A 27,663-nucleotide genomic window follows, 5' to 3' on the forward strand; every position below is an offset into this window, starting at 1 on the left:
GTTGATTTTAGGACCTTAAAACACGGTTTTCGGGCCCGTAGGGCTCCCCGAGTTTTATTCTTTGCGTCAACTGGATTGAATTCAGCATTGTCTCGTTCTTGTACGACAAATTCGATATTTTATCTATATTACCCTATTATTTTTATATCTCACCCCCGGGTCCCCCACCTCTAATTGTTCCGAAAATAAAATACAGCCCATGTTACTCATTGGCAATATAGCTTTCTATGGGTGAAGTAATTTTTAAAATCGGTTCAGTAGTTTTTGAGTCTATCCGTTATAAACAAATATACAAATTATTCCTCTTTATAATTTTAATATAGACTAGCAGTAGGTGCTAACTGTCGCTGACGAATTCCTCAACAATGTCAGTGGTCCTTGCAAGTCAACAACCATAATCCAACAGTTTGAATATATCAATGATTTCAGTTCTAACGGTAAAAGATTTGAAATTGTATTTCTTTAATACATCGTTTCTAGACAGAATATTTCCAGACATATTTGTACGATAATTACAAATATTTCCGTTACCTTTCCCCGCACGGTAAGAAAAAAGAGAGATAATGGAGCTGAAATTATATTTAGCGCAACTTTTATTATGTTCAGTATGTTGATAGTGTTGTTATTAACGGAGAAATTTGATATTTGCTATTTTGGCCCCTCACTCTTGCTATGCCACTGTATAGACAGCCTAGTGCACAACCTGAACATCAATCAATCAATCAATCAATCAATCAATCAATCAATCAATCAATCAATCAATCAATCAATCAATCAATCAATCAATCAATCAATCAATCAATCAATCAATCAATCAATCAATCAATCAATCAATCAATCAATCAATCAATCAATCAATCAATCAATCAATCAATCAATCAATCAATCAATCAATCAATCAATCAATCAATCAATCAATCAATCAATCAATCAATCAATCAATCAATCAATCAATCAATCAATCAATCAATCAATCAATCAATCAATCAATCAATCAATCAATCAATCAATCAATCAATCAATCAATCAATCAATCAATCAATCAATCCGACAGAACATCACGCCCAGACCACTCAACAGAATATATTGAATATTTGGACACACGTTCTCAAAGGGAAGACTCGTATCACTAACGGTGTTAAAGTGCATTATCTGCAAAGAAATCCGCGTAATAGCTTAAAGTGAGGTTGTGCCTGTTTCCTTTTCGCTGAACGGTGCCAAAGTCCTGGACTAATTGAATTGAAGTTTGGCATGGATACATCTCAGATATTCAGTGCAAATCCGAGTCTGTTCAGTAATTTTTGCGTCCAATAATTTGTAAGTTAATTAACAGAACTACAGCCCAGAGTGCGTACTTGAAATTCAGGTCACAGGTAACTCTTTGTAAATCTGGTGGTTTTCCAGGAAATTATGCTTACATATGCTAACGCACGGATGAATATTTGAAAGCAAGTAGTGTGTTAGTTCCACAGAGATGGAAGCACCATTAAGTTCCACAAGAAGTACTGAAATAGTACGCACTTACCTCATCCCACCTTAACTAACTAACTAACTAACTAACTAACTAACTAACTAACTAACTAACTAACTAACTAACTAACTAACTAACTAACTAACTAACTAACTAACTAACTAACTAACTAACTAACTAACTAACTAACTAACTAACTAACTAACTAACTAACTAACTAACTAACTAACTAACTGACTAACTAACTAACTAACTAACTAACTAACTAACTAACTAACTAACTAACTAACTAACTAACTAACTAACTAACTAACTAACTAACTAACTAACGAACGAACGAACGAACAAACTAACGAACGAACGATCTAACTAACTAACTAACTAACTAACTAACTAACTAACGAACGAACGAACGAACTAACTAACTAACTAACTAACTACATCTTTAAACCCCAGTTATTCCTTATGAATCAGTTATTACACTGGCCTTAGAAAATCAAATCTCCTCATAGGGAAATATAAAGTTTGTAACATGAGGGATAATGTAAAAGCAGAGATATTTCCCATCTCGTCAAAGGGCTGGCAGATTGGCTACTCCACACTGATTGATGCGTAGCATTGTGCCCTCAGAGGAATGCTGAAAGAGACGAAATGTGTGTTCTAATCATAAAATGGCCTTTTCCGAGAACAGCTCTATTCACCTGTCGCGTTACTCTAATTGCCGATATGTTTCTTCCTATTACCAGACCATCTGCCTGCTATTAGGAAAATTAAATGGCTACACGTTTTCCATCCACTACATGCCATCTACTTTAAGCAGATAATAATAATAATAATAATAATAATAATAATAATAATAATAATAATAATAATAATAATAATAATAATAATAATAATAATAATAATAATAATAATAATAATAATAATAATAATAATTTTTGCACATGTCGAACATACTGTCTTTCATACATACGTACCACATCATACTGTACCCTTGTAGGGCTGATGGGTGCAACACACCAACAACAAGAGAGAAAGGTATACTGAGAGTCAACTCAAGACCTACGCGGTTCCTTTGATGTTAGCCAGACTTCTGGTCAGTGAAGAGGTTTCCGCAGCGGAAAATAGTCCCTATGTTTGTTGCTTGTTGCTGCAGTAAGGAGCTTCCCTCAGTTTGGTTAGATATTATGGTGAACTGACGTGACCAATTAAATTTTTTTGCGCTGTATAAATGTGGAAAATATTTCACAAATTGTATGTTATTCGGGTTTGTTACCAACTCTTACATTTCATACGTAGACGGCTGCGAATAGTTATTGTTCTCGGTAGTGTATGTAACAAAATAAATAATTATTTAACATGAGTTTGACATATTATTGCATTGGGTACTTTAAGCTTTGTTCGAGTTCATTCCATTACTGTACAGTTCGCATACGTTTTACGTCGTTGAAGATGGATCCAAGAAAACGGTTGGCAGTTCTGGCTGCAATAGCATGCTCAATATTCTTAATGTCTGCCGGCTGTGAGCAACACATGGGTGATGCTGTGGCGCTTGAGTCGCAAGCGCAATACTTTAAAACTAATAAAACAGGGAGTGGGAATTAAGTAGGAAGTCTAAACAAATTGTTATGAACGTTTACAGTAGCCTACGAGATGAGAATCCGCTGTGGACTGTGGAAGAAGTGGTGAAAAAACCGCGCAGCTGACCGCCGTTTCTATGTACATTGTTTACATGGCTCGCGCGGAATTTACAGGAATTCGTATGTTTTCTTGTGGTACCATATCGTATATGCTGGCCTGTGGTTTTTTATATATCTCGTGAGGGTTTCTGACGATACGTCTCCCTAAAGTCGCTGAAAATTTAGTTTAAAAAAAGTGTCTGAATTAAATACACAAGCAATCAAGGCGATAAGGAAAGTGAAACAAAATGTAACTCAACTACGTAAGCTGTATGCCAGATTTATGTGACACAAAACGTTTGTTCGTTTGACTGTTTGTCAGTAGGCCCATGTGTCAGTTCAGTTCGAACTATGCACTCGCCGTAAAACAGGAACGGTTTAGCTTACTCGAAATAAAAATAGTAATAATTTGTACTTTACTTTCATAAGTGCTCTCTATCTGCAGAAATGTTGTCATGAGGTGATCATGAGTGCGATTTTATCTTCCGAATGAAGAGACTACAATATTTACAAAATTCCTGGAAACACTGTATTTTGCAGTCCTACTCATAGGTGGGGTTTCAGCTTGTTGAACTGTGAGAAACTGCCACTGACAGTTGTTGCACGAGACAGGAATGGTATACTTACGTCGTCATACTTGTCATTGAAGTCCCCATGAGCCTCACACAAATTGCATTATGATTTTTTTTGTTTTTGCTATTTGTTTTACTTGGCACTGACACAGATAGGTCTTATGGCGACGCTGGGACAGAAACGGCCTAGGAATAGGAAGGAAGCGGCCGTGGCCTTAAGTAAGGTACAGCCCCAGCATTTGCCAGGTGTGAAAATGGGAAACCACGGAAAACCACCTTCAGGGCTACCGACAGTGGGATTCGAATCCACTATCTCCCGGATGCGAGCTCACAGCCGCGCGCTCCTAACCGCACGGCCAACTCGCCCGGTATATTATGAAATAAACCTTGCTTATCTTGCCTCGGTATTCGCCAGTAATGTGCAGGTTTTCCATGGTCAAGAAAGGAATAAATAGGTATGGTGCGTAATCAAAGTGCAACTATATGAAAGGATGTGATTTCTTTTTATGCTACACTATTTGAGAATGAAGTACTGGCCAGATAGACGCACGGCTGTGGCGGTGATGGGGAACCGAGAGGGGACGTGCTCACATGTGGAAGGATACTTTTCCTCAGCTCTTGAGTTGACTTTCAGTATAGTAATGAATACATCCTCGCGTCAAGAAGGCTATTCGGATGAAAACCAGGACCAAATCCAAATATACGAGCCAATTCGCAGCGATGATCTCACCCGAGAGTGGCAAAACACCAACAGTTATTGGTTATTATCTCCCACTAATTTTGTGTGTGGAATTTACGGAGGCGCCGAGGTTCTGAAATTTTGTCACGCATGAGGAAAAATGTACTGACACGCAACTGCCGCATTTGAGCACCTTCAAATACCACCTGAAGCTTTGGCTTAGAAAGCAAGCGCTCTATCGTTTGAGCCCCTCATAGAGGAGAATTTTTACTTATTATCGTAGGTTTTTGCTGATTTTGATGATAATGTTGATGATGCTTGTTCTTCAGAGGGCCCTAACATCTAGGTCATCGGCCCTTTTGCTTCTTTTCAAGCTAGAGTTCAGTAGTTTTGTTTGAAAAGTATGGTAATTTGTTTCATTTCGTTCTATTAGCAGCCAATAGCTTGAGTACACCCAGCAATGGGATGACCATCTCACGGTTGCTTGAATGCAGATTTAGTAATTGCAGCGATAACTTGAACGAAAGAAGGTAACCTTTCTCCATAAATTACAAAGAACTGTACGGGAGTTTTAGAAGAATTATCTTAATATTGGTTTTACAAGACCAGTGGTTTTATAAAACTACGTCATCGATTGAACTGCTTGCAACCTATGTACATTTTAGGGGAGAATATTTAAGCAAAGCAAATCAAAGCAAAGTCATCTCCGTACAAGCCATGAAGGTCCTTGGAGGGGTGGAAGGTAAAGGCTTCCACTATCCGTAGCCTCAGCAGTTGATGGGATAGAGTGGCTAGCTCTACGCTCGGCCCTTCAAACTAACCTGGTACGGTACTCTGAGCGAACCTCAGGCCCATGAGCACCTCCGGAATTGAAAATCTCGTTTCCTAATATTTTCGACCTCCTGATGGGGAATCGAACCCACGTCCTTCCGAGTGAACCGAGCACGGCTTTACCGCCGCGGCCAGGCAGCCCTTAAAATATTTAAGACCTTCACTTATTTTGACTATGAATGGAAAGATAAGCTATAAGGACTATTTACTAAAGACTGCCTCTTGTAGCTGCAACCAACTTCCTCTATCCACTGACGCGACCTCCATCTCCTTATAGCAGTTGCAATTCGTTTGCATCATCAAAGTCTTGGTTTCCCTCTTCCGTATTTTTCCAAGAACGCTTTTTTTACAATCGGCTTTATGTTTCTCCGACACAGATAGCTCTTACGGGGAGGATGGGATAGGTAAGGCCGAGGAATGGGAACGAAGTGGCCGTGGCCTTAATTAAGGCACAGCCCCAGCATTTTCCTGGTGTGTAAATGGGAAACAACAGTGCTGCAGACGGTGGAGTTCGAACCCACTATCTCCCAGGTGGAAGCTCACAGCTCCGCGGACTGGTTATAAAGCCAAACAATTTCACTTTCCTTTCCTCTGATGAGACTTCTCTCAACACTACGATGTTACGTCTTCTTCTTTCAGTCCGGCTTGTTCGGTTAAGGGCCGGTATTATAACACGCATTTAAACTGAAGATTGAGTTAAACTGTAACTTGAGTTTAAACCAATGTTGAGTCTTATAATGGCCGACCTACGTTAAACTGAGGTGAAGAAGGAAATATACGATCTTGGTAGCAGTGACTTGCGAGAAAAGGTGACTTTCGATAATGTTTTGCAGTGACTTGCAAGAAAACATGACTATCGATAATGTATGTTTACTTCTTGTAGGTAAAATGGCGAATAAAAGCAATAAACGTTGTCCTAATTTTACTTGTAAGGAAATAGAATTGCTTGTGCAATTAGTACAGGAATATTTATATGGTCCGTGAAACAGTGGCCTTATGAATTACTCCGAAATCTCCCATTGTAATAAACATAGTACGGGAGGCATAAAACCGCAATGCTATTAGTAGGGGTTCTACAACATGATTTCTGAAATAGAAGGAGATTACTTTATCTTCTAAAATTTACACTTTTGACATTCAAACCTTTAAAAAAGTCATTTTTACATTCTTACCTTTACGTTGCATGTTTTATTCTAGCACCAATTTGCTGAAATAGGGTTATGACAGTCTGTTTTGTAAGTCTAAACCTATTTAAAAACTATTTTTCATTCCATATATGAAAGTGACGTGCCCTTGCTCGAAAAACTCGTGGTGCCCGTGGTCGTTCAATAATTTGAACCACTTCTTCATCATCGCTTAGTATTTCTTCAAACACTTCAAAAATATCTTCGAGATCCATTCGTTTTGCCATTTTGTACGGTTATGTATTCTTAAACTTCAGTTTAAACGGTAGATGAGTGGCAGTAAAATTAATCTCTAGTTAAACTTAAGATTAAGTTTTATAATACACGACTAACAGATAAACCGAAGTTTAAACTGAACCAGCAGTTTAAACCCCTATTATAATGCCGGCCCTAAATCATCTCCAGAACCACACCTCAGCTGCTTCTAGCCTGTCCTTTTCGTATTTTTCAAGAATCCACGCTTCCCTCCCAAAGGTTCTTAACGAACAGAAATTAATAAACGTATATTGATTCGAATGATTTAAGGATCATCGTTTCAAAACAAACTTGCGGCGATCTCTTACCGCGGTACACATCCTTGCGGTGTGCGTGGACCTGGTCGATCTGCGCCGAGTATCATCTCCGTCATCCTGAGGGATGACCAGCAGTCAGCAGACCTCGTCGTCCGTTTTACGAGGGATGGTGGTATGTTTTATCGTATATAAATGTCGTGTTTCGTGTTAGTTTTTGTATTATTGTTCATGACGTTTAATTAATTTAATTAATTAATTAAATTAATTTTAGTATGTGTTTGTCTATTGTAATGTGTTTTTTAAAATAGTCATTTTAAGGCAATGTCTTATTCTACCGAAACCTATCATCTTTCATTTTACCGAAAACAGGCCATTACGAATTAGATCCTCTGATTAATTTCACCATCATTATTCATCTTCATTTGTTTTAAATTCTATTCAGTGGATATTTTAAAATTTTAGTTATCGTGTCATGTTCTTCATCTCGTACCATTACTAGCCCATGACCTTAGATGTTAGGCCCATTTAAACAAGCATCATCATCATCATCATCATCATCATCATCATCATCATCATCATCATCATCATCAGTTAGATAAGGTCAATTTGTATTCTTTCCCATAGGAATTTAGTCCTGAAAAACATCATTCGGACCAAATCGTATTATGTACACCACGGTGAACGGTTCAAAACGTATTATGTTCACGATATGATCCGTGCGATTAATACGATTTGAAACGATACTCCCCTTTTACTGATGTTACAGTTGTTCACTTCTGAGGAATATTGTCTCAACTATGCTCAACGTTAGTGTTTACACAGTTTTTTTCAGCTGACACCATGGTGAATAACATTCTGTCACAGTGTGACATATAGCGTGGTCTAGTGACAGACACTGCATCTGGCAGGGTACGAAAATGTATTGCAAATTTATTGATGCATATTTCATTGTGAAATTTCACATACACGTAGAATATAAGTTATGAGATGCAGTTATACGTTTTAGATTTTGAGAATCTTGTAAGTACTCTATATCAAAAATTAAACCTCAACACCAGAGTTGAATGAGATAGACAAAACATGAATTCCAATAGTACAATGATAGTTTCAAAGTTTGGAAGGGACTTGGGTAGGAATGTGTTATTTCTCCTCAACTAATTAACACCTGTGTCCTTTCAATATGCCACCAGCAAAATGTGTTAATGGATGAAGAGTAGGTATCTCAATTCGCGGAGAATTTATTAGCAACTAGCAAGATACCCGTGCTTCGCTACGGTATTATACTGAAATTTATAATTGAATGCTTATTGTTTTAGATATATAATCCTCCGAAATTCGCGATCTGACTCGTTTTCTGCGAGAATCCTCCAAAATTCCCGATCTGACTCGTTTTCTATTATTTTACAGCACGTTTCCTCCCATTTTTCAATATTCCTTTCCAACAATCGATTTCGTACTTCCCGGGCTAGGCTCAGGTATTCCTCCTGGTCAGTTGGGTCCGTAAATCTTTGCCATCTTTTCCGTTAATCATTTTTAATATGGATAGAATCCTTCAGGAGATCCGGCGTGGTGTCATATTGGTTGATTTGGCGGCACTGAACCCGCGGCCGGACTGCATTCTTAGTCATTACCCGTCCAGGAGCCGTTGCCAGCGCGGTCCGCACATTTGACGACGGTCCGGAACATTATTATTATTATTATTATTATTATTATTATTATTATTATTATTATTATTATTATTATGTGTTGCTGGAATGGCTGATGACAGGGAAAACCGGAGTATCCGGAGAAAAACCTATCCCGCCTCCGTTTTGTCCAGCACGAATGTCACATGGAGTGACCGGGATTTGAACCACGGAACCCAGCTTTGAGAGGCCGGAGCGGTGCCGCCTGAGCAACGGAGGATCCTTATAAGTACATTAATAATTGTAAAATCAATTGGTCTCACCTCCTTCTACACCCCACCGCCGTTAAGTTTGTTTACCGCCCCCTCCCCCCCCCCCCCAAAAAATTAAAAGAAGGCTTGTTTCTTTATGTTTAAGGGAGATTCCAAACACCAATGTTCACGTCTATTACCTTCAGTTTTGAGATATAAGTATCCCCATAAAAGTAATTTACTTTTTTCACTTCATTTCACACTACTCCCCCCCCCCCTAAGTGAACTTTCCCGAAAAGAATACTTGTTTCTTTAATAGTAAAGGATCTTCTAAATACCAATTATCACGACTCTAACTTCTTCAGTTTTTGATTTATGTGTCCTCATGAAAGGAATTCAACTCCTTTACACTCCCGCCCTCCAAGATGGTTTCCCGCCCAAAACGCGTTTTTCTTTGTTTTTAAAGGAGATCCAAATACGAATTTTTACATCTGTAATAACTTTAGTTTTTATTAGATGTATGTATTCTCATACAATTAAGCCAATTAATTTTTCAATTCTTTCACACACACACACACACACACACACACACACACACACACACACACACACACACACACACACACACACACACACACACACCCGCTTCATTGGATTTTTAGAGAATACGTGTATTTTTACTTTTAAAGCAGATTGAAAATATCAAATTTTACGTCTGTAAAATCTGCATTTTTGATATATCAGTAGCCTAATTAAAAGAATTCAACACCACTTTCAGTCACTTTTACACCCCCCTCCACCCAGGTGATATTTCCGAAAACTAAAAATACACGTTTCTTTATGTTTAATAGAGATAAAAAAATACCATTTTTCACTTCTGTAACATGTTCAGTTTTTTAGATATACTGTAAAAATTCTCATTTCAAAATTTCACCCCTTTTGAGTTCCCCTTAAGTGGAGTTTCCAAAAACAAATCACCTATGTTTCTTTACATTTACAGGAGATTCCAAACACCCACTTTTTACGTCTGTAACATTTTACGATTCCAAGATATTCTGTAGATATAGTCTTTCAAAAAATTCACCCCAATTTGTCACTCCTGTTTAACCGCCATTAATTGGATTTTCCAAAAACCAAAAAGTACATGTTTCTTTATTTTTAAAGGAGATCCCATATACAAATTTTCAGTTCTGTAATATCTTTCGTTTCTGAGATATATGTATCCTCATTAAAGGCATTCAACCCATTTTTCCCCCTTTTACACCCCTCCTATTGGGATTTACAGGAAACAAAAAAATATGTGTTCCTCTATTTTTAGAGGAGATCCTAGCTACCAATTTTTACATCTGTAAATTTTAAAGTTTTAAGATGTAGACACACTCATTTAAAAAAAGAAATCACCCCCGATATTTGGATTTTCCAAAAACGAAAAAAATACGTTTTTCCTTACTTTTAAAGTAGATCCCAAATACCAATTTTCAAGTCTGTAATATCTTCAGGTTCTGAAATATAAGTAGACTCATGAAAAGCATTCGACCCCTTCTTCAACCTTTTTTTCCCTTCTTATTAGGATTTTCCGAAAACAAAATATACGTGTTTCTTTATTTTTAAAGGAGATTCTAAATACCAATTTTCACATCTATAACCTTTAAAAGTTTTGAGATATAGATACACTCATTTTAACATATTACCCCCTTTTCACCCCCTCCCTTAATTGGATTTTCCAGAAACAAAAAATACGTGTTTCTTTATTTTTAAAGGAGATCCCAAACACCGATTTTCAGGTCTGTAATATCTTCAGTTTCTGAGATATAAGTAGCCTCATTAAAGGCATTCAACCCTTTTTCCACCCCTTTTCACTCCTCCTATTGCGATTTTCCGAAAACAAAAAAAAATACGTGTTTCTTTATTTTTAATGAAGATTCTAAATACCAATTTTTACATCTGCAAACTTTAAAAGTTTGGAGATATAGATTCACTCATTTTAAAAATTCACCCCCTTTTCACCCTCCCATTAATTGGATTTTCAAAAAAAAAAATTAGTGTTTCTTTATTTTTAAAAGGGATCAAAAGTACCAATTTTCAGGTCTGTAATATCTTCAGTTTCTGAGATATAAGTACCGGTATCCTGATTGAAGGCATTCAACCCATTTTTCCCCATTTTCACCCTTTTTCACCCCTCCTATTGGGGTTTTCAGAAAACAAAAAAATACGTGTATCCTTATTTTAAAAGAAGATTCTAAATACCAATTTTTACATCTGTAAACTTTTAAAGTTTTGAGATATAGATACACTCTTTTTAAAATTTCACCCCTCTTTTCACCCCCTTAGCGACGGAATATCAAGGGGAACTTGTCCTGACTGACTGACTGACTGACTGACTGACTGACTGACTGACTGACTGATTCATCATCGCCGAGCCAAAACTACTGGACATAAAGAAATGAAATTTTGGGGATATATTCATATTAAGATGTAGGTGCTCGCTAAGAGAGGATTTTTTGATATTCCGTCGCTAAGGGGGTGAAAAGGGGGGTGAAATTTTAAAAAGAGTGTATCTATATCTCAAAACTTTAAAAGTTTACAGATGTAAAAATTGGTATTTAGAATCTTCTTTTAAAATAAGGATACACGTATTTTTTTTGTTTTCTGAAAACCCCAATAGGAGGGGTGAAAAAGGGTGAAAATGGGGAAAAATGGGTTGAATGCCTTCAATCAGGATACCGGTACTTATATCTCAGAAACTGAAGATATTACAGACCTGAAAATTGGTACATTTGATCTCTTTTAAAAATAAAGGAACACGTATTTTTTTGTTTTTGGAAAACCTAATTAATGGGAGGGTGAAAAGGGGGTAAATTTTTAAAATGAGTGAATCTATATCTCCAAACTTTTAAAGTTTGCAGATGTAAAAACTGGTATTTAGAATCTTCATTAAAAATAAAGAAACACGTATTTTTTTGTTTTCGGAAAATCGCAATAGGAGGAGTGAAAAGGGGCGGAAAAAGGGTTGAATGCCTTTAATGAGGCTACTGATATCTCAGAAACTGAAGATATTACAGACCTGAAAATCGGTGTTTGGGATCTCCTTTAAAAATAAAGAAACACGTGTTTTCTTTTTCTGGAAAATCCAATTAAGGGAGGGGGTGAAAAGGGGGTAATATTTTAAAATGAGTGTATCTATATCTCAAAACTTTTAAAGGTTATAGATGTGAAAATTGGTATTTAGAATCTCCTTTAAAAATAAAGAAACACGTATGTTTTGTTTTCGGAAAATCCTAATAGGAAGGGTGGAAAAGGTTGAAGAAGGGGTCGAATGCCTTTCATGAGTCTACTTATATTTCAGAACCTGAAGATATTACAGACCTGAAAATTGGTGTTTGGGATCTCCCTTAAAAAGAAACACGTACTTTTTGTTTTTGGAAAATCCAATTAATGGGGGGGGGGGGGGTGAAAAGGGGATGATTTTTTAAAATTTGTGTATCTATATCTCAAAACTTTTAAAGTTTATTGATGTAAAAATTGCTATTTAGAATCTCCTTTAAAAATAAAGAAACACGTATTCTTTTGTTTCCGGAAAATCCCAATAGGAAGGGTGTAAAAGGGTGAATAATGGGTTGAATGCCTTTAACGAGGCTACTTATATTTCAGAACCTGAAGATATTACAGACCTGAAAATTGGTATTTGCGATCTACTTTAAAAGTAAAGAAACACGTATTTTTTCGTTTTTGGAAAATCCATATATTGGCGGGTGAAAGGGGGGTGAATTTTAAAAAATGAGTGTGTCTACATCTTAAAACTTTAAAATTTACAGATGTAAAAATTGGCAGTTAGAATCTCCTCTGAAAATAAAGGAACACGTATTTTTGTTTCCTATAAATCCCAATAGGAGGGGTGTAAAAGGGTGAAAAATGGGTTGAATGCCTTTAATGAGGATGCATATATGTCAGAAACGAAAGATATTACAGAACTGAAAATTTGTATATGGGATCTCCTTTAAAAATAAAGAAACACGTATTTTTTAGTTTTTGGAAAATCCAATTAATGGCGGTTAAACAGGAGTGACAAATTGGGGTGAATTTTTTGAAAGACTATATCTACAGAATATCTTGGAAACGTAAAATGTTACAGACGTAAAAAGTGGGTGTTTGGAATCTCCTGAAAATGTAAAGAAACATAGGTGATTTGTTTTTGGAAACTCCACTTAAGGGGAACTCAAAAGGGGTGAAATTTTAAAATGAGAATTTTTACAGTATATCTAAAAAAACTTAACATGTTACAGTAGTGAAAAATGGTATTTTGTATCTCTATTAAACATAAAGAAACGTGTATTTTTAGTTTTCGGAAATACCACTTGGGAGAAGGGGGGGTTAAAGTGACTGAAAATGGTGTTGAATTCTTTTAATTAGGCTACTGATATCTCAAAAATGAAGATGTTACAGACGTGAAATTTGATATTTGCAATCTGCTTTAAAAGTAAAGAAACACGTATTCTCGGAAAATCCAATGAAGGGTTAGGGGGGGGATGAAAGAGTTGAAAAATTAATTGACTTAATTGTATGAGAATACATACATCTAATAAAAACTAAAGATGTTACAGACGTGAAAATTCGTATTTGGATCTCCTTTAAAAACAAAGAAAAACGCGTTTTGGACGGGAAACCATCTTGGAGGGCGGGAGTGTAAAGGAGTTGAATTCCTTTCATGAGGACACATAAATCAAAAACTGAAGAAGTTAGAGTCGTGATAATTGGTATTTAGAAGATCCTTTACTATTAAAGAAACAAGTATTTTTTGCGGGAAAGTTCACTGGGGGGGGGGGGTAGTGTGAAATGAGGTGAAAAAAGTAAATTACATTTATGGGGATACTTATATCTCAAACTGAAGGTAATAGACGTGAACATTGGTGTTTGGAATCTCCCTTAAACATAAAGAAACAAGCCTTCTTTTATTTATTTGGGGGGGGGGGGGTGGCGGTAAATAAACTTAACGGCGGTGGGGTGTGGAAGGAGGTGAGACCAATTGGTTTTACTGTGATTAATGTACTTATAAGGATCCTCCGTTGCTCAGGCGGCAGCGCGCCGGCCTCTCATAGCTGGGTTCCGTGGTTCAAATCCCGGTCACTCCATGTGACATCCGTGCTGGACAAAACGGAGGCGGGACAGGTTTTTCCCCGGTTACTCCGGTTTTCCCTGTCATCAGCCATTCCAGCAACACACAATAATAATAATAATAATGTTCTGGACCGTCGTCAAATGTGCGGACCGCGCTGGTAACGGCTCCTGGACGGGTAATGACTAAGAATGGAGTCCGGCCGCGGGGTCAGTGCCGCTAAGGCACCCAATATGACACCACGCCGGATCTCCTGAAGGATTTTATCCATACTAAAAATGATTAAAGGAAAAGATGGCAATGATTTACGGACCCAACTGACCAGGAGGAATACCTGAGCCTAGCCCGGGAAGTACAAAATCGATTGCTGGAAAGGAAGATTGCAATATGGGAGGAAACGTGCTGTAAAATAATAGAAAACGAGTCAGATCGGGAATTTTGGTGGATTCTCACAGAAAACGAGTCAGATCGCGGATTTCGGCGGATTATATATCTAAAACAATAAGCATTCAATTATAAATTTCAGTATAATACCGTAGCGAAGCACGGGTATCTTGCTAGTTTTATATATATATAGATAAGATCTGCTCACCTCACTAGCAGTGAATTGACCTGCATAAGGCCCGATCAAAAGGTTTAAGTTCGACGGTCGTACCGTCCTGAATCGGGATACTAATAAGGGAAACTCGCCGTGAGCACTGGGGCTCTTATCCCACGAGTCCGGTTTGAGCTGTGGCAGAGAGCGGTTCGCTGTACTCTGCATTCATTGCGTGTGACGTTGGTGCGTTAATATTTTCCAGTAAAATACAGTAAAGTGGCAATGGAAACCAACAGCATTAGGAGAAATACAATAAAATGTGCATTTACCTACAAGACAAATAAACCGGGGCCACTAGAAATTCATGAGTGGATTCAGCAAACCTTAAAACTCACAGTGGATCAACTGGAAGCCATTCAACTCGACAATCTGGAAACCGCTGTTTACAATAAGTTAAACAAAAAGCTACTGATGGAGAAGATACAGTGAGTCAAAATGAAACTCATACACTAGAGGAAAGCTTGTTTATTTGGAGTCAACAAAAAATATAACCATTACTTTATTTTAGTCTTGGTTCTGGTTTAACAAATACACATTTCTCTATTAAGGTACAAAGTAAATCATCTCCTATTTCGCATACTTACAAAGAAAATTAATACCTTATTCTTAAACATACATGAAACAGGTTAAAGTAAAACCCATACACCTTCAAGTATTTCCAGAGCGATCTCTAAAAACACAATATTTTTAACAGTCAATACTTTGTTGGATACCCTTTAGCACTTTTCACGGCTCTTAAATGGTTATGTACAGATTGTACTAAGTTTTCTCAATATGATGGATCTATTTTCTTCCATTCTTCACATAAAGCCATTTTCAGACAATCTTTCTATGAAATCCGGTGTTTTCTTATCGCTACTTCCAAGTAATGCCATAGATTTTATATGAAATATGGTGACTGTGGAGGTGTCTCGAATACCTTTGGATAATTATACAGCAGCCACATCCACTTTTGAGCACTAGGTCATTCACATGTTGATCCATGGTCCCTTCAATAAAAGTAAACTCTCCTGGTCCACTAGTTTACAATGCACACCCAAACAGTTACACTATCTCCACCATGTTCGACACTTGGACATAGATTGTTAAGTTTCAACTCCTCATTTTGTTTCCTCCAGACATTAACCTTTCCATCTGATCCGAAGGGATTGTATTTGCTCTCATCTGCAAAAATAACGGTCTTTCAGAAGTCAAAATCTTTTTTGTATATACTCCTTAACGAAGCTTAACCGTTTATTCCCAACAAATATTTTCCCCCTACCTATTCGTCCATGTGCTCTCTTGTTGCTATGTTTCTCAGCCATCACAGCCAGTCACGGAGCACTAATCGATGGAATTTTCTTCACTTGTCCTACGATCGAACGTTTCTCCCTGAGGTTTACATTTTTTCTCCCACTCACTTCGTCTTTACTTTCAATGTTACGTGTACTTTTATATCTATGTATAACGCACTGTACAGTTGCATGTCTTCTGTTTACAAGTTTACCGATTTCTCGAAGTGATTTTCCTCTCTTGTGGTGGAAAATCATCAGTTCTTTCTTCTCTCGAATATTGTCCTCTTTGAAACCCCATGAGAGCACCGGAACGTGTCTGTACTTCACAACTCTCCACAACAAACTGAATGTGGTGTCAAAACACAAACATGCCGCATTTGTACTGCCTTCTTATCTGCCCATGCGGGACTCTATGAGTTTCATATTAACGTTTCCCAGCAGCATATAGACAAAGAATCTGTTATATCTTGCTAAGTTAAGGGATACGCTAACTAGCCCGCGGTGACTTAATAATTCAAGACATAAAATGCGAACATAAATTATTGTCCACATTTCTATTCATGAACACATACTGGTTACAGTGGTGTATGAGTTTCACTTTGACTACAAACGGAAAATCACAGGTACGAAAATTTAATGGTTCCTTCTCTGATGTTGTTATTACATGTGCAGATGTTGACAGTAAGTTGGTCTGAATAATGATCCTACCAATAGAAATGCCGAACGAGAAAATAATGTCATTTTTAACAAGTATCGGAAAGTCAGGGAAATTAGAAATGAAAGATGGTCTTCAACTTACATCTATAACATTTACAGTGGTATTAGACCTATGCGAATAGAACTTAAATCTGCCATACAACCCATCGTGGCCATAGAGGGACATAAAGCGCAGCTAATATATATGAAGGGCAACCTAAATCTTGCTTTTACTGCAACGCTATGGATCACTTTGGACAAGATTGCCCCATACGGCGAGGTGACAACGACAACAAAACAGAGCCAAGATTACTCAGTGATATAGTTGCGAACACGAAACATCACACTGATTCACCCGCTGTGTTAGAGATGGACACAATACCCACAAGCATACCTCACACGGAAAAACCTACCCCAGTACAAACACAGGACGCAGAACAACACGCAGTTGATGAACCACTTACTTACTCCAATGCCTTATCGCCAACACAAGTCAGCCAGGCGACCTCACCGAACGACATATCCACACAGCAACAAATGCACCTATCAACACAAGACGAACAAGAGCAACAACAAACATCCGATAGTAGTCAACACAAGAATGAAGGTCATGTCGGAACAGAACTTTCTCTAATACACAACCACGAACAAGAAATTGTAAACACACCTGTCAACACTGAAGCGGAGAATACAACAAATGCTAGGACGCTAGAGAAACCAGGAGAGAGGGACATAGGTATTCAACCACTGAACAAGAGCGTTATTCAAGACACTACGACTAACAGCATGCAATGGGCCGATGAGATCGAAGCGGAAACCTCAAATCTTATAGAAATACAAGAGACGAGGTCAGGGAATCAAGACAGCTTGAAGACAAACCCAAGAAGTTGCAATTTCGAAAAGCAAAACAAAAGTAAAAACGCGTACACCCTCGAGGGAGGAAACACAGAAGCCATACAACAGCAGAGACCCGCGGCTACAGGGGAGTAGAGTAGGAGATAGACGACAGAGTCCCTCCCCCCATCCCCGTTGAATTTATTAGGAGAAGAAACATGTAAGTATATTTTCACGAGTATGCTGTTAACATGCACACTGATGACACTAAATATAACTTGTGTTCAAACTGCAAGTAAGCAGTCGCTTCTTAAACACCTTATTCGTGACCAGGACGTGGATATAGTTACGTTGCAAGAAGTGGCACCCGAAGATCTTGCTCCCATTCCTGGATACCATAAAATTATTTATGCTAACGAGCACAAACGCGGTACAGCCATATACATTAAGGACAATATACAATATCCGGACACAGCACTCCTGCCAAATTCTCGAGAAATCAGCATACGTATTCAGGAATTACTAATTGTAAACATCTATGCCCCATCCGGCTCACAAGCAAGGACGCAAAGACGGCTGTTCTATACCACAGACATCCTTCCACCTATTTGCACACATAGAGACAATATGATCCTTGGGGGTGATTTTAAAGCAGTATTATCACCCAAAGACCAAACAGAACAGTTCCAGGGATGTCCCGCGCTATCTGATTTAATGTAAGGGCTATGTCTAAAAGATACATGGGAAGTGAAGCCACAGAGGTCAGCTGGATATACGTATTATTACCAAGGTGGCGCTTCTCGACTAGATTGAATAAATATCAGCAGGGGACTGAAAGAACAAATGAGGGAAACAGATGTCTGCCCAGTGGAATTTTCAAACCATTGTCCGTTTATCTGTAAGATCCGACAACCTGAGTGGTGACCAAGACGCGGACGAGGAATTTGAAGGTTAAATGAATCTATTTTGAAGAACATGGACTTAAAAGAAAGCTTTTGCGCTGAATGGTAAAAATGGAAAACATACATACCCCGGTATAGAGATACTCTTGATTGGTGGCTGTTATACACTAAACCTCGCACGACCTGGCCATTGCAGACATACAGTGCCGAGAGGAGAAGGCAGTTAAACCCAACGACAGAATTATGTTATAAATGCTTAAGACAGCTGTATAAGGAGGATCCTACCAACCCTGATACCTATCGAAGAATAAAGAAAACAAGAGCGCAGCTACTAACGATACAGCGAAGAGAAATGGAAGGTTTGAAAATTCAAGCGCAAGATCATCATGTTCTTGGCAACAATTCGCCTTCCAGTTACCATACAAGAAATTGCAGGAAAGGACGTCAAAAATACATCCATGACATCGAAACACCTAATGGACAAATAACGAATAGCCCCGAAATAATAAAAATTGGCGGAGAGCTTTTTCCAGTCCTTGTATAACGGAGAGCCGCCCGCCATCATGAATCACCAACACACATTCTTTGATGGTATAAGAGGAATAATTCAGCATAGGGAACAAAAAAGTTTGACCCAAGACATCACCTTAGTAAAAATCCAGCAGGCAATACTACAAAGCGCACCGAACAAATCTCCTGGTCCCGATGGTCTAGGAAGAGCCTTTTACATGACATACTGGTCCATCATTAGAGATGAACTTGTTGCAGCAATGAATGATGCCTGTAATCCAGAAAAGAACATCGACAAGATGAAAAAAGGCTTGTGGTCCTTCTTCCCAAGATGACAAATCCAACCAAGTTATCTAACTTTAGACCGATAACGCTCTTAAATTGTGACTGTAAGCTATTAACTAAATGTGTCAAAAAGAGACTAACTGCGTTTATGGAGGACGCCACATCCGAAAACCAGTCTGGTGTGATACAAGGAAGATGTGTAAAAATTCTCTATGTGTCATTCGGGATATTATAAGCGAGTCATTGGTCAACAATAAAAATAAACTGATATCACGCATTTGACAGGGTAAACCACAAATATATAATTGAAACACTAAATGCCCTTGGTTTTGACACTCGATTCATGACTCTCATGGGCAAAATTCTTAATGGAGGCTCTTCAAAGATTAACCTAAATGGTTATTTAACAAGAGGAGTACGGCAAGGGTGTCCGCTGTCTATGTTGTTCTTCGTTCTCTCCCTAGAACCCCTTCTTAGCAATCTACAGTAAACTTTCAGTCCTAGTAATCTAGATATTGTCGCATTCGCAGATGACGTTACTTTAATATTCGATCAACGCATTGATATCCAGCAATTGTTCAAGGTAATCGAGGATTACGGAAGATATTCTGGGGCTCAGCTAAATCCGAGGAAGACAAAGGCGGTGTGGATTGGGAAAATGGGCCGTGTCCAATGGGCACTTCCAGAGTGTGTAACATTAGCACAAGAAATTAAAATTCTGGGAATAACCTGCTTTAACAGTGTGCACAAGATGACCAAAAAGAACTGGGCCGATGCTTTGCATTCAGTCAGGGGCATATTGCAACAGGTTAGGTATCGATATTTCCTCTTGTAACAAAGAATAATGTATGTGAATATGTACTGCTGAAGCAAAATATGGTATCTGAGCCAAATTCTTCCCATGCCAAGGTGAATGTATAATTTCGGTTGTTGGTTGGTTCATTTGGCAAGGATCATTAATACGACTTCCCAGAAGTACTCTCACATTACCTAAATCCCAGGGTGGGCTGGGACCAATTGACGTCGAAGAGAAAGCAACAAACTTGTTCCTAGCAAGAAACATAAAGATCTTTCACAAAGCAGGGGATCATAAATCGAAGAATTTCCTCACGAGATGGTGCAGGCTTCAACAATGCATTAACCCGCCAGCTTATTATGACATTCATCATCATGCACCTCACGCAATATATGTGAGAGTCGAGCTAAATTATATGCCAAAAGACGTCGTCACATCTCTAGATGTCTCAACGAAAAAGGTTTATATTTGTATACTGTCTCAACAGTATTTAGCCCCTAACGTAACGAAGCAGCTATGATAATCAACTGGAATGGAGTATGGAGGAATATCTCCAATCTCATACTTCCAGACGCAGTAAAAGAAAGCTGGTATAAAGTAATCCATGACATTATACCGACAAACATTAATATGACGGAGATGGATTTGTGCAACTTCTGTCAATATAAAGATATAATCCAACACCGTCTTACAACTTGTGCGCAGATTCGACCGACATGGAATAAATTTAAACAGAAGCCGAAGTGAATCATCGGACGTCCGAACACATACATCGCACCTGAATGGGTGATCCGCCCTGTATTTAGTTTACAACTACCGCAACTGAACAGTGCTGTCGTGTTACTGTTAGGTTGTTACGTCGACTGTGTGCTGAAATTTTCTGAGCCTTACAGTGAACTTGAAAGAATGTCCGAGGTAAGTGACTATGTTTTAATGTGCATTCAGTGTCCGCAGAGGAAGCGATGGTTGGGAGAATATGTAGAGCAGTGAAGTAGAGTTCTGTAAGTGTGAAGTGTTAGAAGTGCCAAGGGTAAATGTACATTTAAAAAAATCAAGAGGGACTGTATAAAAATGTGATATACGTTTGTGTGATTCGTTCGTTTGTTACTTGTTGATTCTTGTCAAATACAGATGAGCATTATTGTGATATTCTGAGACTTAAAATAATTAATGAATATTAGGCTATAAGAAGTTATAAAGACGGTTCCTGTTGTGTTTTTCTCTATCTAAATGTGTGTTCGTTTGTTAAACAGTTAAAATAATTTTATGTATTACCTATTATATGTAAATAAATGAGATGCGAAAAAATTCCCACCGACGCACCTGGTTGAAGATCTCCGCGTGCTAAAACACAGTCTCCTCCTTCGACAGGAAGCGTCGACCCATCAAGGCCTTTTTGAGGGGACCGAAGGCGTGATGATCGCATGGGGAGTGATCAGGACTAGAGGCCTCATCCACCGCCCACTTCTTGTTATACGTAATGTCTGAGGCTGGCCTCCCAGATTGACCGGCGTCTTATGTCGAAACGCGACCCGCACGGAACTTGGTCCACCATTCCACAACGGTGGTTTTCGACAGACAAGCTGCTCCATACAGTCTTCATTCAGTCCCCATTCAGTCTTCATGGTTGTCCACCTGTGCTTATCCTTTGTCATGCAAGAAAAGAATAACAGCCCGTTGGTCCTGTTTGGACGCATTTGGCAATAACGTCACCATAGTTCACGTGGCTGCACCTCGGCACGACACGACTGTCACACTAATCCCTTTGCCTATATGTCTGTCCTATTATACCCGCATCGGAGTGACCCTACGTTGCAAGTGCACTGCAGCAACGCCCTCAAACGGAAACTTTTGATCACGCCTTATGGCACGAGTGTAAAATGTGACTGAACATCAACCTCAGTAAGTGCAAAGTGACCGAGTAGCACAGGTAGAAGACTTGATTTTGCGTATCTTGTATCAACTGTCTGCAGCACTAGTAACTCTGAGGCAGGGCGAGTTGCCGTAAAGAAACTCATAGGAATTGGAAGAACAAAGCAATAAAAACAACATAAATGTTGCGCGTTGTTTTCTCCATATTTCTACATGGTTGTGAAACACGAACCATAAAAGCCAGAGACAAACAACACATTACTGCCTGCGCGATGTGGTGTTGGCGCAAAATGCTGTGAGTTCAGCGGACTGCGTATACACTGAACAAAATGGAAATTGCAACATCCAGAAGGATTAGTGCTACATTGTTGCAATTGAACATGCAGGACGAGTGTTCGGTTGTGATTCGATGATACACTTTCAGGTCCCTCTGACTGCAAGTTTGGAAAACAATCAGTGCAGGATGTGCCCACCACGAGCTGCAATACATTGATGAATTCGTCGAGGCATGGTGTCAATAAGGCCCTGGATCGCTTCCTGAGGAATTGTGGCCCATGCTTGCTGCACTGCACGGGTCCAGAGTTGTGGGTGGCTGAAGACGGTTGGCCATTTGTCGACGCATCATGTCCCACACATGCTCAATAGGACTGAGGTCCGGGGATCTGGCGGGCCATTCTAAGGTTGTGATGTCGTGGAGAGCTTCTCTGGAGATGCGTGCAGTGTGATTCCGGGCATTGTCCTGCTGAAACATCCCATTATCAATGTTCGCCATCATAGGGACAACCACTGGATTAAGTACCCTATCAACGTACTGTCGAGCAGTCATAGTGCCCTCAACAAGCACTAATTGTGACTACACATGAAAGCCAATAGCTCCCCAGACCATAATGCTTGTGTTGGCCCTGTGTGCCTCTCGACAATAAGATCTGGGCGGCCCCTCTCCCCGGTACGTCGGCGCACACGATTCCGGCGATCACTGCGGGCAAGACAGAAGCGCGATTCATCACTAAAGACGACCCTATGCCATTCGTCGACCCACGTCGATCCTTCTCGACACCAGGCCAGCCTTACACGTCAGTAGTATAATTGGACAGTTCGGCCGCCACCTCCACCTCAGGCTCCCAGAGGCCACCTCCACCTCCACCTCAGCCAGAGGCCTCCCAGATGCCTCCTCCACCTCCACCTCAGCCAGAGGCCTCCCAGATGCCTCCTCCACCTCCCGCGGGAAATTTGAATTTGTAAACAAAGCCACGTGCTTTTTGACAGCTGTCATCGACAACAACGCATCGCTAACCTCAGTACTGCCATCTTGACGGGCCTAAACCTCAGTAGTGCCAACTTAACCTAACTAGCGCGAGGTAAACAAAGCCACGTGTTTTTTGACAGCCACGTGCTTTTCAACAGATTTGTAAACAAAGCCACGTGCTTTTTGACAGACAACAACGCATCGCTAACCTCAGTACTGCCATCTTGACGGACCTAAACCTTAGTGGTACCAACTTAACCTAACTAGCGCGAGGTAAACAAAGCCACGTGCTTTTTGACAGCCACGTGCTTTTTTTGACAGCTGTCATCCGCCATCTTTGAGCACGGTGCTGCCCTCTTTCGTCACCTATCATCGGCAGTGCTGCCATCTTGACGGGTCTAAACCTTAGTGCTACCAACTTAACCTCACTAGCGTGAGATAAACAAAGCCACGTGCAGCTGTCATCCGCCATCTTTGAGCATCGTGCTGCCCTCTTTAGCTACTTACCTTTGAAATGTGGTACGTTATCCGCCATCTTGCATCCGAAACCTCAGTGCTGCGCTCTATGTAGTGGCGGCAAATTCCATGTGCTCTTGTTTGGAAACAAAGCCACGTGCAGCTGTCATCCACCATCTTTAATCACCGTGCTGCCCTCTTTAGCTACTTACCTTTGACAGTTGTCATCCGCCATCTTGCATCGCCAACCTCAGTGCCGCACTCTATGTAGTGGCGGCAAATTCCACGTGCTCTTGTTTGGAAACAAATTCACGTGCTATTTTTCTGACAGCTGTCATCCGCCATCTTTGAGCACCGTGCTGCCCTCTTTAGCTACTTACCTTTGAAATGTGGTACGTCACAGCTGTCATCCGCCATCTTTAATCCAGAGAGAACAGTGCTGCATTCTATGTGGTGGCGGCAAATTCCACGTGCTTTACAAATCAACATGCTTTTTTGACAGCTGTCAACCGCCATCTTTAATCACCGTGCTGCCATCTATGTGGTGGCGGTAAATTCCACATGCTTTACAAACCTATATGCTTTTCTGACAGCTGTCATCCACCATCTTTAATCCAGAGAGAACAGTGCTGCCCTCTATGTGGTGGCGGCAAATTCCACGTGCTCTTGTTTGGAAACAAAGCCATGTGCAGCTGTCATCCGCCATCTTTGAGCACCGTGCTGCGAGCAATTTCGTCAGTTGTCATCCGCCATCTTTAATCTACAGAACACCGTGCTGCCCTCTTTATGGCTACTACCTTAAGCACGTAGTAGCGGGCAATTTGAAAAGTTCTGTTAGCTATCATCCGCCATCTTTAATCACCGTGCTGCCATCTTTAGCTAGATACCTTTGAAATGTGGCGGCGGATAATTTGAAAAATGCTTTTTGACAGCAGCTATCTTTGAACACCGTGCTACCCTCTTTGTGGTGGCGGCAAATTCTACATGCTTTACAAACCCACGCGCTTTTTTTTGACAGCCATCATTAAGCAACAGAGTACAGTGCTGCCCTCTTTGTTGTGGCGGCAAATTCCACGTGCTCTTGTTTGGAAACAAAGCCACATGCTCTTTTGACAGCTGTCACCCACCATCTTTAACCAACAGAGCACTATGCTGCGGGCAATTTCGTTAGCTGTCATCCGACATCTTTAATCAACAGAGCACCGTGCTGCCCTCATGCGGGGTAATTTCGTTAGCTGCCATCCGCCATCTTTAAACACCGTGCTGCCCTCTTTATGACTACTACCTTAAGCACGTAGTAGCGGGCAATTTCGTTAGCTGTCATCCGCTATCTTTGAGCACCGTGCTGCTCTCTGTAGTAGCGGGTAATTTGAAAAGTTCTGTTAGCTGTCATCCGCCATCTTTGAGCACCGTGCTGCCATCTATGTGGTGGCGGCAAATTCCACATGCTTTACAAACTCACGCGCAGCTGTCATCCACCATCTTACATCGCAAACCTCAGTGCTACACTCTATGTGGTAGTGGATAATTTTAAAAAGAAAAATTCTACAGCAGCCATCTCTCGACGCTAATTGCACAAGATGGTAGCTATACATGACTCCTTAAAGGTGCTCATGCAAGATGATCGCTATACATAGACGCCCTTGGGATGCTTGCGCAAGATGGCGGTTATACAAGGCTCCTTATGAGGGATGCTTGCGCGAGATGGTGGTTGCTCTTATGAGGCGGCTCAAGGATCCATGGCTAGAGACGCCCTAAGGATGCTTGCGCAAGATGGCGGATGCAAGATGGCGGCTATACATAGCTCCTTATGAGACAGCCAGTACAACATGTGATCAGAACATTGATTGATGTGTTCAGAACACAAAATAAGTAGAATCGAACACTGTACTCGATACAACATGTGATTAAAACATTGTGTGGTGTGTTCAGAACACTAATCGAACGCTGTATTAGGGGATACCTTTGTTTAGATTGAAACATAACAAGACTAGAATTGAACACTGCACATTGATTGATGTGTTCAGAACACAAAATAAGTAGAATCGAACACTGTACTCGATGTCGTTAACTTCAACATGTGATTAAAACATTGGCTGGTGTGTTCAGAACACTACATAAGTAGAATCGAACGCTGTATTAGGGGATACCTTTGTTTAGATTGAAACATAACAAGACTAGAATTGAACACTGCACTCGATGTCGGAAGATCAGATTGAAACATAACAAGACTAGAATTGAACACTGTACATTGATTGATGTGTTCAGAACACAAAATAAGTAGAATCGAACACTGTACTCGATGTCGTTAACTTCAACATGTGATTAAAACATTGTCTGGTGTGTTCAGAACACTACATAAGTAGAATCGAACGCTGTATTAGGGGATACCTTTGTTCTAAGAAGATCAGATTGAAACATAACAAGACTAGAATTGAACACTGCACTCGATGTCGTTACATGTGATCAGAACAATGATTGATGTGTTCAGATCACTAAACAAGTAGAACCGAACACTGTACAACATGTTAGGGGGATACCTTTGTTTAGATTGAAACATAACAAGACTAGAATTGAACACTGCACTCGATGTCGTTACATGTGATCAGAACAATGATTGATGTGTTCAGATCACGAAACAAGTAGAACCGAACACTGTACAACATGTTAGGGGATACCTTTGTTTAGATTGAAACTAACAAGACTAGAATCGAACACTGCACTCGATGTCGTTACATGTGACCCGATACAACATGTTAGGGGATACCTTTATCCTAAGAACCGAACACTGTACAACATGTTAGGGGATACCTTTGTTTAGATTGAAACTAACAAGACTAGAATCGAACACTGCACTCGATGTCGTTACATGTGATCCGATACAACATGTTAGGGGATACCTTTGTTTAGATTGAAACATAGCAAGCCTAGAATCGAACATTGTTTGATGTGTTCAGTACAACTTCAATGATTAACATACACACTGTGCACATATCGCATAGCTAAAAACACACTGTGCACATATCGCATACCTAACACTTCAAATGATTTGCTTAGAGCGAAAATAAAAATAAAAAATCTATACCGCGTAGCTAACTCGTTCATCACACTGCTAAGACGCTTAGTAATTGTGAATACACTCATACGAAAATCAAGAAAGCACACTGCGTAGCCAACTCGCTCGGCACGAAAAAAAATCTATACCGCGTAGCTAACTCGTTCATCACACTGCTAAGACGCTTAGTAATTGTGAATACACTCATACGAAAATCAAGAAAGCACACTGCGTAGCCAACTCGCTCGGCACGAAAAAATCTATACCGCGTAGCTAACTCGTTCATCACACTGCTAAGACGCTTAGTAATTGTGAATACACTCATACGAAAATCAAGAAAGCACACTGCGTAGCCAACTCGCTCGGCTCACTCGCTGAGTAATTGCAACACACACGGATAAGAATGTTCCGAGATACTTACATGTTTTTTAAGGGGGATGAAAGATCATAAATTATATGTACACACATGTTGTCTCCTCCAAGTTGTAAGATGAAATAGACGCAGTACTGCGAGTTTCCACACTAGCTGGCGAACGGAAGTAGCATGATATCTCAGCAAAAAATAAAAATACGCGTGAGCTTGCAAGTCAGACACAATGATGGATACCGCGATTCAAATCCTGGTAACTTATGCCGTCGGGAAGGGCATCCGGCTAGATCATGTAATGATGATCGCACAGGTCCCACGCCTAGCATTTACAGCTTCCAGTTCGAACCCGCTATCATCCGAAGTAGCGAGAATGATTGAAGAGTGTTTTAGTGTGATTCATTTGTTGGATGGAGGCGTTAAGCTGCCTTCTTCGGTAGGAGTAGGCTATGTCGGGATATCGATTTAAAATCCTAGTCAGGAAGGGCAACCGGTCGTAAAACTATGGTGTGAGGCGGGGTGTGCAAAAAAGCTAGCAATAAGTAAGGGCTGTTGATGGGGACGTTAAACCTTGTGCAGACTCCTTCGAAAATTATTTTTTGAGTACAAGTGTGTTGATGCTGATTCATTTGTCGGATGGAGGCAATAAGCCTTGTGCAGGCTTCTTCAGTGGAGTAGGCTATGTATCGGTACCGGGATATCTAGTTATAAAACCCGCTACAACAAATTTATCGCGTATACTGCGATTTAAAATCCTAGTCAGGAAGGGCAGCCGGTCGTATAAAACTATGGTGTGAGGCGGGGTGTGCAAAAAAGCCAGCATTAAGTAAGGGCTGTTGATAGGAGGCGTTAAAC

The sequence above is a fragment of the Anabrus simplex genome, chromosome 7 (genome assembly GCF_040414725.1).
Source record: "Anabrus simplex isolate iqAnaSimp1 chromosome 7, ASM4041472v1, whole genome shotgun sequence".
Lineage (NCBI taxonomy): Eukaryota > Metazoa > Arthropoda > Insecta > Orthoptera > Tettigoniidae > Anabrus > Anabrus simplex.